This window comes from Lynx canadensis, chromosome A2 (assembly GCF_007474595.2).
Source record: "Lynx canadensis isolate LIC74 chromosome A2, mLynCan4.pri.v2, whole genome shotgun sequence".
NCBI classification, from domain to species: domain Eukaryota; kingdom Metazoa; phylum Chordata; class Mammalia; order Carnivora; family Felidae; genus Lynx; species Lynx canadensis.
Window position 1 is genome coordinate 95,282,313 of NC_044304.2, and position 12,921 is coordinate 95,295,233.

Below are 12,921 nucleotides of genomic sequence, written 5' to 3' on the forward strand. Positions count from 1 at the left end.
TCATTCAGCAAAGACTTAATAATCTCCCTCTTATGTGCCAAGTGTGCAGCTGTCCTCGTCACCTCTGCCCTCAAAGTGCTTATATTTTGGAAGAGAAGATAACCAAACAATAATATAAAAGGCAAAATTTGACAATAAACTTCATATTAAAAAACACATATATAAAAGGCAAAATAAGCAGGGTCAGGAACAATGGATGATATGAGAACCCCCAATGAAATCTGGAGGAATATGCAGGAAGTAGAAGAGGTTGTCAAAAGCTTCCAGAGAAAGTGAAGTTTAAGCCAAAGTTGGAAGATGAGTAGGAGTAAGAGGTGGGGAAAGGCAGGGGAATCAGCCTGGACCAGAACTGGAAGCAGCAGAGAGGTCAGGTTCCAGAGCAGAATGAGGTTAGACAGAGGACTAGTTAGGGCAGGTCAATGAGGGGCTGGCAAGCCAAATTCATCCTGAAGGTAATGACTGTGGTAGGCAGAATAAATGCCCCCACCCCCAAAGAGGTGCACATCCTAATCTCTGGAACTGGCAAATGCTACCTCCCATAGCAAAGAGAACATTGCAGATGTAAGTTAAGGATTCTGATGTAGGGATGTGATCCAGGGTTATCTGGAGGACCCAGCTGAGTCACAAGCATCCTTAGGATTATACCTATAAGAGGGAGGCTGGAGGATCAGAGTCACAGAAGGAGATGTGACCACAGGAGCAGAGGTCAGAGTAATAGAGTTGCTGTCTTGGAAGATGGAGGGAGGGGCCAAGAGCCAAGGAATGCAGGAGGTCTCTGGAAGTTGGAAAAGATAAGGAATACATTTATTCTCCCCTAGCATCTCCAGAAAGAAATGCTGACACTTTGGTTTTAGCCCAATGAGACTGATTTTGGACTTCTGATTCGCAGGACTGTAAGATGAAAATATGTATTGTTTTAAGGCATCATGTTTATAGTAATTTGTTACAGCAGCCATAGACAACTAATACAATGAGGAATTACTGCAGCTTCTCTAGCAGGGCACCATGGGGATCTGACTAGAAAGGTTGCACTAGGCACAGTGTGGACAAAGAGCCAGAATAAGCAAAAACAGAAGCAAAGAGACCAGAAATCCAGATAAGAGATTACAGTGGCTCTGCCACAGTGCTTTAGAGCAGAACACAGTTCTTGGAAAACCAGTACTAAATGAACAAAAAGTGGCAAATAAAGGCTCCCCACCATTAACCTCAGGAGGACATAAAGACTCAGACAAGCCCCTGCTGCTGGCCTTCTGCCCCACAAAGTCTGAGGAGATTGTTGAGAGGGCCAGGGATTGGGCAAACCATAGTCCAACTGGGAATGGCATAAACAGAAGGTCTGAACAGAACACCACACTCTTGGAGAGACAGATTCTATTTTGTAAAGATGTCCTTCTCTTCAAATTAATCTCTAAATTTTACAAAATTCATTGGGTTTTTTTTTTTTTAGCACTTGAAAATGTTAACTCTAGAATTCATCAGAAAGAGTAAATATATGAGAATAATCAAAAAAATTGAAAGAGAAGGATTATGGGGAGGTGGGGAGTAGCGATTTACCTTATCAAACATCAAAATATCATGAAGCTATAGAATTAAAAGTGTGGTGCTAGCACGTCAATAGATAAATGGATTGATGGAATGGAAGACATGTAAGAAATAGACCCATGTATATATGAGAATTTAAAATCTGATGAAGGTGGAGTTTGAAATTATTGTCCCATGGTGTTGGAACAATTAGCTATGCATGGAAAACAAAGAACCATTTCACATCTTTTACAAAAATGTATTCCAGATGAATTAAAGATATTATAATATCTCATAAAATATAGAATATCTAATTGCCATAGATATTCTGTAAGAAAATATCAAAAAAATCTTCGTAGGCCTTTGGAACAATGATACCATAAAAGAAAGGCTTGTTAAATCTGGGGTACAAAAACACTTAAAATATCATTATAAAAAGATACCAATAAGTCTGAAATGCAAAATTGTGAAAATAAAGTTTGTAATGTTTACTGTGAAAAGAAGTTTCTAACAAGGAAAAGATGAGCAATTCAACGGAAAGATGAGAAAAGAATATAAATAGGAAATTCATAAAGGAAAGTTACATGGTCAATGAATTTAGGAGATAATCCCTCACAAATATCCAAAGAAGTGCAAGTAAAAACAACTGTGAACTGTCTTCAAGTAAAGACAATTGTGGTTTTTGTTTTTTGCATAAAAGACCGGTGAAAACTAAAAAGATAAATCTCAGAGTCGCAAGGGTATAGAAAAAATGGATAACCCAGGGCCACATTACGACTTGTGGGGGTCCTACATGCATTTGTCTTTGGGGATCCCCCTCCACACAAAAAATATTAAAATATACATTTTATGACTGCACTAGTGTAAAAAAAGTACAATCCAGGCTGGATTAATTGTATACTATTTATTCATTTTTTTCTGATTTTAAAAGAAATTAAAATTTTTTCATGACCCCTAAGAGACAGTGGGCCCTAGGCAACGTGCCTATTGTGCCCAGTGGCGAAGTCAGCCCTGAGATAACCTCAGGGAGTTGGCAGCTGTGTAAACCTTTTTCTTGTAGTAATTTGGCAGCATCAGATTCAAAATGCCCAACAATTACATTTTCAGGAGGTTATCCCGTAAAAATATCTGAACAGGCAACGATACAGGTATAAGAGAGCTCATTACCTTATTCACTGTTACTGCCCCAAATTTTAAAAGACTAAATATCAGCCATGAAGGAAATGGTTAGGTTGATTTTGGCAAAGAAAAGGTAGATATACATGGATTCATGCCATAAGTTCACTACGATACACTTTTGAATTATATACACCACACACACACACACAATTTCCAGAGACTGAAGACATATACTACAAACTGTTAGTATGTTTATCTCTAACAGCAGAGTTGGGGAATACACTCTGAGTTGTATGAATTTTTATAGTGAGCATTTATTATTTATATAAAAAAAGATATTTACATTTTGAAGAGAAAAAGAAAGACTTCTCTGTTTTGATAAAGTCTGGAGCTCCTCTGAGGAAAACGGTCCTCCCACAAGCGCTGAAAGCTGCTTCAATACCCGAGCTGGTTTCCTCCCCAGCAGTCCTGCAAATAAGAAGCTGGGGAGGCAGCAAGAGTTTCAAAGCACTTGAAAACAAAAACAAACTAACAAAGGTCAAAGGCAGTTGAGCTCTTCTCCTGAAACTACAGTCAGCCGTGCCTTAATCTTAGAACAAGGCATTCACCTGGTCCTCAGAAAGGTTTCTTGTCTCCTAAACCAGAGGTCATCCAAAGGACAGGCAGACCCTGAGGCTGAGAAGGGAAGTTCTGAGTGACAGTTAGGGGAGTGGCAGTTGGAGCCTGGGGTGGGACAGAGTCCCTGCTGCCTAGGAGAGGGGCTCTGAGTCAAGTCTATGCTTAGACTCACAGTGGTTAAAGGGTCATGGCTGATGTGCTGTGTCCTGAGTCTCAATGAGGCCCTACCCCTGAACCTCCAAAACCAACCACAGGTGAAGGAGTGTCCTAAAACCTTGGTCCAAGGTTTCCAGGGGCGGGGGTGGGAGCCATGGGACACACGTACAACTGTATTAGGTTATGACACGGAAGGTGTGTCTGTGGGGGAATGTGGACATCAGGATGCCTCTCCTGAGGATGACAAAGGGAAAGGTCAGCAAGAGTATCTGCCTAGGCTCTCCTCTCCTGCACCATCTCTGTCTCGTCCACAATCTCTCTCCCTAGTTTGTTGTCAGTTGACAACTTGAGTTAACTATGTTTTCCCAAGGTTACATGTCAGGGGGGAGTAGAACTAATGCCTTGACCAACCTGGTCAAAAGAAATGCTTCCCCCTCCTCCTTCTCTTCCTCTTTCTCCTCCTCCTCCTCCTCCTCCTCCTCCTTTCTTATTGGCCTCAGAATCAACATTAATAAATTGGGCATTTATCAGATGCAGAAGTTGTTTACAGTCTCACATGTACTCACTCACTGAATGCTCACATTGACCCTGTGAAGTATATGCTCTTATTATCCTCCTTTGACAGGTAAGTAAGTGAGGACTCAGATGCTCTGCACCTGAGAGGTAAAGGACAAAGGTATGAGTGGTCAAGGAGTTCCACGCTGCCCGTATTCACTGGGATGAATAGCATTCTCTTTGAAACCAACCTGTGATATATTTTATGCATCTGCTCTCTCTTTTTTTTTAATTTTAAGACTTTAAATTAATGAACCATGCAAATTAGACTGTCAACACTGATAATTCCCTGGGGAATTAAGCTTTATTCCTTTCCCTTAGGAAGACCTTAGGAAGTATTTATTTCTCTCTTCAAAGCTCTCTCTCTCTCTCTCTCTCTCTCTCTCACACACACACACACACACACCATGAACAGAATTTTCTCAAGCATCCCCGTAGGTACAACTTGTCTCTGTGGGCAACAACTGAACCCTTCGCTTGGATTCAGGCTGGGTGTCTCTCTCTGTCTTTGTTTCAGTCTCAGACCTCTCCTCTAGCAGCTCAGGGAGCCAAGCCTGGCCAATTGTGGCTCTTGCTCTTACTGAGGCACCCGTGAGGAAGCAGGGGATTGGGTCACAGCCTACATCGAGTTGCCTTCCTGAGTTCTTTTCTCCCACCCATTTCCCTCACCTCCTGACTTGTCTCTCCACCCCTGACCGCATCACCTTCTCTGCCTAGCAGCCCAGTTTGTCCCCACAGCACACCACTCTGTTACACTCTAGTACATCTGCACAGGACTGACAGCCTTGCTGCTTGGGGGAGAAGCCCCACTTATTGACTTAGAACTATGAACCAAGTACAAGAACTGATCAAATCTTCACACAGCCCTAAGGTGGGCAATACCATCCTTGCTTTACAGACAAGGACCTGAGCCACAGGAGGAGATCCAGCTGCCAGTCCTTGAACTAGACCCAATCCACTGCACACTATCTCCAGCTGGGAGAGGATTTTAAGGGCTGAAAAACTGCCTGTGTTTCCTTTTTTCCCATTTGATACTTTCTCTATTTTTAAAAGAAAAGGAACATGGGTGCCTGGGTGGCTCAGTCGGTTAAGCGTCCGACTTCGACTCAGATCATGATCTCGCAGTTTGTGGGTTTGAGCCCCACATTGGGCTCTGTGCTGACAGCTCAGAGTCTGGAGTCTGCTTCGAATTCTGTGTCTCCCTTTCTCTTTAACCTCCCTGCTCATGCTCTGTCTCGCTCTCTGAAAAATAAACATTAAAAAAGTTTTTTTTTTTAATTTTTTTTTTCAACGTTTATTTATTTTTGGGACAGAGAGAGACAGAGCATGAACGGGGGAGGGGCAGAGAGAGAGAGAGACACAGAATCGGAAACAGGCTCCAGGCTCTGAGCCATCAGCCCAGAGCCCGACGCGGGGCTCGAACTCACGGACCGCGAGATCGTGACCTGGCTGAAGTCGGACGCTTAACTGACTGCGCCACCCAGGCGCCCCTAAAAAAGTTTTTTAATAAAAAAAATAAAATAAAAGGAACACACGATGTGGTGAAAAGAATTCAAACAATGCAAAATGAAACGTGAAAGTCTCCCTCACCAATTCTGTTACCATCAACTGACAAGTTTTCTTTCTAAACGACTAACACAAATACTCATCACACACATACAGCTTTCAAATGTATGCAAAATGATCATATTTTATACACTGTTTTATAAATTGCTTTCTTTCCTTTATCTTCATATAAGCACATAGAAGAGCCTCAAATAGTCATGTGTCACTCAGAATGAAATCCTAAGTCCTTACTTTGGCCAACATAATCTTGATGCAAAAATTTGACAAAGATATTACAAGACAGGAAATTATAAGCCCATCTCATGAACATAGACACAAAATTTGAAAAATATTACTGAACCAAATCCAGCAATATGTGAAAAGGATGGTGTATCACAACCAAGTTGGATTCATTCCAGGAGTTGTAATGTTAGTTTAACATTCAGAAATCTACCCGTGTTATCCACACATTGATAAAGAAGAAAAAACATTGTGATCATCTCATAGAGAAAACTATTTGATAAAACTGTATACATTTCTGATGAAAGTAGAACCAGAAGGCAACATTCTTAACCCAACAAGAGGAATCTACAAAATCTATGGTGTCTGAGGCCAATACCCTGGTTATTTCTGGATAAGGGGCAAGTAGGGGCTTTCATGGTGGTAATGTTCTATTTCTCGATTTGGTGGCCAGAGTTACTTTGTGATAAAAGGGAGGGAAATGTAGTTCTTCCTGATGATCTCAGAAGGAGATGACCAGGAGCTGTAGGAGCTGACAAAAACAGGAGATGGAGATATGGGCTGAGGAGGAATGGAGGAAACAGTGTTGGGTGTTTTCACACATGTGGATGTTGACCCAACCCAGGATGGTGTCCTATGGTGGAGAGGAAGCTGGTGATCCAGGGGTCAAGGTTCTCAGTGAAAGAGAGGGAGTAATCTGCAGATGAACTGCAAAGAGAAGTACATTAGGAGACGGAGAGATGCATTAGGGGGCACGAAATTTACCACCTAGGTGCCCTTCACAGAATGCACTATTCTAAAATGAGGAGACATTACTCCTTACCTATTTTTCTCAACCATTTTTACACTTGGTCTTAATCCCCAGAACGGTCCTGGAAAGTAGTTAATAGTTTGTTCTACTATTGGGAAACCTAGACTCAGAGCAAGAATGCCTGAGCCACAGCCTGCTTTGAAGGTCTTTCCAGATGTGGTGCCAGAGCAGAGGCTATGTGCCTGCAGCGGGTGCAAATCATGGTCCTCCGTTAATCATCAGTTAACAATAAAATAGGGATAATAACTCCTTTCAGGGTTGTCATAAGCACTAAATGAGATTTTGTGATATCATAGCCTTTCAGTATAGTTTCCTTCTTTTTCTCCTTGGGAGATGACACCAACATACACATTGAGATCTCTCCAAGTATATCAAGCCTAGAACACCCAGGATCTTGAAGACAGGTATGCAACCACTACACTATGAAGGGAGGCTGAAAAGCAGAGACCCCTTTACCTGGTGAAGCCTGTTTGACTAGCAATATTAATAAGAAGGGGGCTGGCTTGTCATAATGCCCTCGTACTAGGTCAGCTGTTCGCCAGTGTGGCCCAGGGAGGCCCCAAGACCCTTTCTGAAGGTCCTCCTGGTCAAAAGTGTTTCCAACAAAGCCAAGCCAGTTATTTGCCTTTCCACTCTCATGCTTTCAGTGGAGTGCTCAAGATCAGAGGCTACAGGGCATGTGACGACATCAACACCCAACGGCTAATGAACACATGCTTGACATGGTAGGCTTTAAAATGTATTTCAGAAAATGTGGGTGGAGAAGATGGCGGCGTAGGAGGACGCTGGGCTCACCGCGCGTCCTGCTGATCACTTAGATTCCACCGCCACCTGCCTAAATAACCCAGAAAACCGCCAGAAGACTAGCAGAAAGGAGTCTCTGGAGCCAAGCACAGACGAGAGGCCCACGGAAGAGGGTAGGAAGGGCTGAGAGGCGGTGCGTGCTGCACGGACTGGCAGGAGGGAGCCGGGGCGAAGGGGCAGCCTGCCGGCCAAGCAGAGCCCCCCGAGTCTGGTTGGCAAAAGCGGAGGGGCCAGATGGAGTGTGTTCCAACAGCAAGCGTGACTTAGCATCTGGGAGGTCATAAGTTAACAGCTCTGCTCGGAAAGCGGGAAGGCTGGAGGACAAAGGGAGGGAGAGTTGCTGAGCCCCTGGACGACAGAGCTCAGTTTGGCGGGGAACAAAGGCGCTCGCCAGCGCCATCTCCCTCGCCCATCCCCCAGCCAAAATCCCAAAGGGAACCAGTTCCTGCCAGGGAACTTGCTTGCTCCGCACAAACACCCAACGCTGTGCTTCTGCGGAGCCACCCCCCCGGCAGCGGGTCTGACTCCCTCCCGCTGCCACTGGGCCCCTCCTGAAGTGGATCACCTAAGGAGAAGCGAGTTAAGCCTGCCCCTCCTGCGCCCGTGCACCTTGCCTACCCACCCCAGCTAATACGCCAGATCCCCAGCACCACAAGCCTGGCAGTGTGCAAGTAGCCCAGACGGGCCACGCCACCCCACAGTGAATCCCGCCCCTAGGAGAGGGGAAGAGAAGGCACACACCAGTCTGAGTGTGGCCCCAGTGGTGGGCTGGGGGCAGACATCAGGACTGACTGCGGCCCCGCCCACCAACTCCAGTTATACACCACAGCACAGGGGAAGTGCCCTGCAGGTCCTCACCACTCCAGGGACTATCCAAAATGGCCACACGGAAGAATTCCCCTCAAAAGAATCTCCAGGAAATAACAACAGCTAATGAACTGATCAAAAATGATTTAAATAATATATCAGAAAGTGAATTTATAATAATAGTCAAAAAATTAATCACTGGGCTTGAAAACAGTATAAAGGACAGCAGAGAATCTCTTGCTACAGAGATCAAGGGAATAAGGAACAGTTAGGAGGAGCTGAAAAACGCTTTAAACGAGATGCAAAATAAAATGGAAATGACCACGGCTCGGATTGAAGAGGCAGAGGAGAGAATAGGTGAACTAGAAGATAAAGTTATGGAAAAGAGGAAGCTGAGAAAAAGAGAGATAAAAAAATCCAGGAGTATGAGGGGAAAATTAGAGAACTAAGTGATACACTAAAAAGAAATAATATACGCATAATTGGTATCCCAGAGGAGGAAGAGAGAGGGAAAGGTGCCGAAGGGGTACTTGAAGAAATAATAGCTGAGAACTTCCCTGAACTGGGGAAGGAAAAAGGCATTGAAATCCAAGAGGCACAGAGAACTCCCTTCAGACGTAACTTGAATCGATCTTCTGCACGACATATCATAGTGAAACTGGCAACATACAAGGATAAAGAGAAAATTCTGAAAGCAGCAAGGGATAAACGTGCCCTAACATACAAAGGGAGACCTATAAGACTGGTGACTGATATCTCTTTTGAAACTTGGCAGACCAGAAAGGATTGGCACGAGATCTTCAATGTGTTGAATAGAAAAAAATATGCAGCCGAGAATCCTTTATCCAGCAAGTCTGTCATTTAGAATAGACGGAGAGATAAAGGTCTTCCCAAACAAACAAAAACTGAAGGAATTTGTCACCACTAATCCCTACAAGAGATCCTAAGGGGGATCCTGTGAGACAAAGTACCAGAGACATCGCTACAAGCATAAAACATACAGACATCACAATGACTCTAAACCCATATCTTTCTATAATAACACTGAATGTAAATGGATTAAATGCGCCAACCAAAAGACATAGGGTATCAGAATGGATAAAAAAAACAAGACCATCTATTTGCTGTCTACAAGAGACTCATTTTAGACCTGAGGACACCTTTAGATTGAGAGTGAGGGGATGGAGAACTATTTATCATGCTACTGGAAGCCAAAAGAAAGCTGGAGTAGCCATACTTATATCAGACAAACTAGACTTTAAATTAAAGGCTGTAACAAGACATGAAGAAGGGCATTATATCATAATCACAGGGTCTATCCGTCAGGAAGAGCTAACAATTATAAATGTCTATGCGCCGAATACGGGAGCCCCCAAATCTATAAAACAATTACTCATAAACATAAGCAACCTTATTGATAAGGATGTGGTAACTGCAGGGGACTTTAACACTCCACTTACAGAAATGAATAGATCATCTAGACACACGGTCAATAAAGAAACAAGGGCCCTGAATGATACATTGGATCAGATGGACTTGACAGATATATTTAGAACTCTGCATCCCAAAGCAACAGAATATACTTTCTTCTCGAGTGCACATGGAACATTCTCCAAGATAGATCATATACTGGGTCACAAAACAGCCCTTCGTAAGTATAAAAGAATTGAGATCATACCATGCATACTTTCAGACCACAGTGCTATGAAGCTTGAAATCAACCACAGGAAAAAGTCTGGAAAACCTCCAAAAGCATGGAGGTTAAAGAACACCCTACTAAAGAATGAATGGGTCAACCAGGCAATTCGAGAAGAAATTTAAAAATATATGGAAACAAATGAAAATGAAAATACAACAATCCAAACGCTTTGGGATGCAGCGAAAGCAGTCCTGAGAGGAAAATACATTGCAATCCAGGCCTATCTCAAGAAACGAGAAATATCCCAAATACAAAATCTAACAGCACACCTAAAGGAAATAGAAGCAGAACAGCAAAGACAGCCTAAATCCAGCAGAAGAAGAGAAATAATAAAGATCAGAGCAGAAATAAACAATATAGAATCTAAAAAAACTGTAGAGCAGATCAACAAAACCAAGAGTTGGTTTTTTGAAAAAATAAACAAAATTGACAAACCTCTAGCCAGGCTTCTCAAAAAGAAAAGGGAGATGACCCAAATAGATAAAATCATGAATGAAAATGGAATTATTACAGCCAATCCCTCAGAGATACAAACAATTATCAGGGAATACTATGAGAAATTATATGCCAACAAATTGGACAACCTGGAAGAAATGGACAAATTCCTGAACACCCACACTCTTCCAAAACTCAATCAGGAGGAAATAGAAAGCTTGAACAGACCCATAACCAGCGAAGAAATTGAATCGGTTATCAAAAATCTCCCAACAAATAAGAGTCCAGGACCAGATGGCTTCCCAGGGGAGTTCTACCAGACGTTTAAAGCAGAGATAATACCTATCCTTCTCAAGCTATTCCAAGAAATAGAAAGGGAAGGAAAACTTCCAGACTCGTTCTATGAAGCCAGTATTACTTTGATTTCTAAAGCAGAGACCCAGTAAAAAAAGAGAACTACAGGCCAATATCCCTGATGAATATGGATGCAAAAATTCTCAATAAGATACTAGCAAATCGAATTCAACAGCATATAAAAAGAATTATTCACCATGATCAAGTGGGATTCATTCTTGGGATGCAGGGCTGGTTCAACATTCGCAAATCAATCAACGTGATACATCACATTAATAAAAGAAAAGAACCATATGATCCTGTCAATCGATGCAGAAAAGGCCTTTGACAAAATTCAGCACCCTTTCTTAATAAAAACCCTGGAGAAAGTCGCAATAGAAGGAACATACTTAAACATCATAAAAGCCATTTATGAAAAGCCCACAGCTAACATCATCCTCAATGGGGAAAAACTGAGAGCTTTTTCCCTGAGATCAGGAACACGACAGGGATGCCCACTCTCACCGCTGTTGTTTAACATAGTGTTGGAAGTTCTAGCATCAGCAATCAGACAACAAAAGGAAATCAAAGGCATCAAAATGGGCAAAGATGAAGTCAAGCTTTCACTTTTTGCAGATGATATGATAGTATACATGGAAAATCTGATAGACTCCACCAAAAGTCTGCTAGAACTGATACATGAATTCAGCAAAGTTGCAGGATACAAAATCAATGTACAGAAGTCAGTTGCATTCTTATACACTAACAATGAAGCAAAAGAAAGACACAGAAACTGATCCCATTCACAATTGCACCAAGAAGCATAAAACACCTAGGAATAAATCTAACCAAAGATGTAACAGATCTGTATGCTGAAAACTATAGAAAGCTTATGAAGGAAATTGAAGAAGATATAAAGAAATGGAAAAACATTCCGTGCTCATGGATTGGAAGAATAAATATTGTCAAAATGTCAATACTACCCAAAGCTATCTACACATTCAATGCAATCCCAATCAAAATTGCACCAGCATTCTTCTCGAAACTAGAACAAGCAATCCTAAAATTCATATGGAACCACAAAAGGCCCGAATAGCCAAAGTAATTTTGAAGAAGAAGACCAAAGCAGAAGGCATCACGATCCCAGACTTTAGCTTCTACTACAAAGCTGTCATCATCAAGACAGCATGGTATTGGCACACAAACAGACACATAGACCAATGGAATAGAATAGAAACCCCAGAACTAGACCCACAAACGTATGGCCAACTCATCTTTGACAAAGCAGGAAAGAACATCCAATGGAAAAAAGACAGTCTCTTTAACAAATGGTGCTGGGAGAACTGGACAGCAACATGCAGAAGGTTGAAACTAGACCACTGTCTCACACCATTCACAAAAATAAACTCAAAATGGATAAAGGACCTGAATGTGAGACAGGAAACCATCAAAGCCCTAGAGGAGAAAGCAGGAAAAGACCTCTCTGACCTCAGCCGTAGCAATTTCTTACTTGACACATCCCCAAAGGCAAGGGAATTAAAAGCAAAAATGAACTACTGGGACCTTATGAAGATAAAAAGCTTCTGCACAGCAAAGGAAACAACCAAGAAAATGAAAAGGCAACCAACGGAATGGGAAAAGATATTTGCAAATGACATATCAGACAAAGGGCTAGAATCCAAAATCAGTAAAGAGCTCACCAAACTCCATACCCGAAAAACAAATAACCCAGTGAAGAAATGGGCAGAAAACATGAATAGACACTTCTCTAAAGAAGACATCCGGATGGCCAACAGGCACATGAAAAGATGCTCAACGTCGCTCCTCATCAGGGAAATACAAATCAAAACCGCACTCAGATATCACCTCACGCCAGTCAGAGTGGCCAAAATGAACAAATCAGGAGACTATAGATGCTGGAGAGGATGTGGAGAAACGGGAACCCTCTTGCACCGTTGGTGGGAATGCAAACTGGTGCAGCCACTCTGGAAAACAGTGTGGAGGTTCCTCAGAAAATAAAAAAAGACCTACCCTATGACCCAGCAATAGCACTGCTAGGAATTTACCCAAAGGATACAGGAGTACTGATGCATAGGGGCACTTGTACCCCAATGTTTATAGCAGCACTCTCAACAATAGCCAAATTATGGAAAGAGCCTAAATGTCCATCAACTGATGAATGGATAAAGAAATTGTGGTTTATATACACAATGGAGTAGTACGTGGCAATGAGAAAGAACGAAATATGGCCCTTTGTAGCAACGTGGATGGAACTGGA